This window comes from Cotesia typhae, unplaced genomic scaffold, assembly GCF_013202065.1.
Source record: "Cotesia typhae breed Kobodo isofemale line unplaced genomic scaffold, CoteBio_Ctyphae contig_93, whole genome shotgun sequence".
In the NCBI taxonomy this organism is placed as follows: Eukaryota; Metazoa; Arthropoda; class Insecta; order Hymenoptera; family Braconidae; genus Cotesia; species Cotesia typhae.
Genome location: NW_027423771.1, coordinates 45,729 through 48,216, shown reverse-complemented (window position 1 = coordinate 48,216; position 2,488 = coordinate 45,729). Strand labels below are relative to the sequence as shown.

The window sequence follows — 2,488 nt, the reverse complement described above, 5'->3', positions numbered from 1 at the left end:
CCTCTACTTCCCCGCTCATTTTCATTTCTCGAATAGCGCGCTTCTGATTGGCTATCGTTTTTAATTCATAACTCAAATTCTATGGCCCAAAAAAATTTTTGGCTCAGGAACTTTCGATTCAGTATTTTTTTCTCTATCGACCCCAACAATTACTCCCGCCACTTCAGAGACACCCTGTATATAACGAGATTTATCTAGCTTCTAGCAGCAATAATGATATTATAGCATATATTATTACAAGTGTTTTCGATGCACAATATTTCTATTCTAAAAATAATTGCATTTTTAAATATTTATAATTATTGTATGGTTATTCATCATTTACAAAAAAATATTCACAGTCAATATATTCTAATAATTAAATTAATTTACTGAAAAAAAAATAATTAATATCTAAAGTACATTGGTTATAGAACTACAACACATACCTTAAACAATTTACATGATTTATTTACATTATTTCATTAAATTTAATTTAAAAACAAGAACAGATTATTCATAAATAATTGAATAAACAAAAATTGAACAAATAATTAGTACAGTTTTCTAACAAATTTTTTAATTATTTGGTTTAAACAAACCAAAACGCGAGCAAGAGTCTACTGACTTCTGTATTATAATTAAAAAAAACTGATCAATTTTTGAGATAACTTATTGCTTATATCAGCTTTGATCTCATCGTCATCTATATAATCAATGATCATTTTTCCTCCAAAATTAACTTTGTCATAAACATCTTCAGATATTTCTTCAATAGCATTATTGTTCTGTAAATCTTCATCCTCATTGGATTTAAATTCTTCAGCTTTCAACTCTACACTCTTCAATTCCAATTTCTTCTTTCTCTTTGGCCTCAACAATCGGCATTTTCGTGTACTCCTGAGACCCAACTGTAAACTAACGACACAATAAATAATATCAGACATTTTATTCAACAGTGATACAATTTCAATAATAATAGATATGATGAAAAAGTGGTTATATAATAACTATAATAATCTTGATCTTCATCTACAAGTAAGAAATTTAATTATGATGATTATTAATAAGAAACTCATACCGCGAGACACTTTTTTTTGGCATAAAAATGCCAAAAAAATATCAATTAATATCTCGATTAAATCATGTGTTAGTATAACCAGCGAGTAAAAATCCAAAATTAAGAACAAATTTTTATCATGATATATCATAATGAAAATAATAGACATTTGGTAATTTTTTAAATTAAAAAAAAAATAAATTGTAACAAAAAAAAGCTATAGAAAAATTTAATATGCATAACTGATTTATTTGTCGAATAAAATTCAAATATTAATATCATAGATTGCTTTAATTTATAATTATCAAAAAAAAAAAAAAAACGTACCTTATAATCTTCTACACAAAGTGAATGGTAAATTTTTTTTTCAAAGCTTACAGCTGGTCTTACATGGTACTATTCTTTCGTTTTTTCATTATAAAATTATTCAAAAGTATCATTAAAGACTTGGCAATGACAATCATGAGCTCTGCTTGCAGGTACACTTAGTTGAATGGCATCTTGTGATGAATTTTTATCATTAGCAGCATCCGTTTCTGCAGTTAATTTTTCTGTTTCAAACCAACTTTGTGCTGTAGAATAAAAACTATTCAATAAATAACACTCTCAATGAATTTTATAAAAATAATTTAAGTATTATAACATACCTCTATCATCCAAATTTCCAATTTCTTCAAACTGATTCCAGTTACCGATTCCATAAATAATATCCCATGACCTTGTTTTTTTAATAGAATCTCTGTCCCGTCTGTTTTTCCGGAAGTGTCAGTCTACATAATGATTGTACCCAGTGGCCAATTCCAGAGTAAATCTTGCTCTACAAGTACTGTCCTTCATACCACCGTACGTCGAAATTCATTTAATAGGCCAAACTATTTTAGCAATAATAATAATAATAATAATAATAATTATTATTATTATTATTATTATGGTTGTTGGTGTTGTTATAATCGGATAAAATTTAAATAACCCGCGCCGCAGCCGAGTTCGCGCATGCGCACTAGTACATATTCAATATGATGAACTCAGGTGGGTATAATGATATTAAAAAATTAATTATCAGGTTAAATAATATCGAACAAACATTTTTTTTGATCGAACAAACATTAATTAGCTTCGAATAATAAAAAAAAAAAAAAAGCCTTAATACTGAAAATTTCGGCGCTGGGTTAGGCAAAATTTGTGAAAATTCAAAAAAAAAAAAACAAACAACGAACAAAAAAAAATTTTTTTCGGACAATCACGAACGAACGACAAACAATCGAATTAGCAAAAAAAATTTGCAAAAATTTGACTTTTTACCGTCAACTTAAGACAGCTTCTATCAACATGGTAATTAAAAAAAATATACATAGAACATATATATAGTTAAAACAGATAAAGTAACTATTATAATAATAGTGATATCTCACGAAATATCAAAGTTAGATATTTAGTTCACTGTAACTT

The 2,488-nt window shown here is 26.8% G+C and overlaps 1 long non-coding RNA gene across 1 annotated transcript; it reads right to left on the bottom strand.

The window, feature by feature from the left end:
• Positions 1 to 736: 736 nt before the first annotated feature.
• On the bottom strand, positions 737 to 2,027 carry LOC141533537 (uncharacterized). Its single transcript, XR_012480309.1, has 3 exons — positions 1,687 to 2,027; positions 1,367 to 1,611; positions 737 to 897 (listed from the first exon to the last, which is right to left on the bottom strand). It is a non-coding gene; the product is annotated as an uncharacterized LOC141533537 (long non-coding RNA).
• Between the last annotated feature and the right edge of the window lie 461 nt (positions 2,028 to 2,488).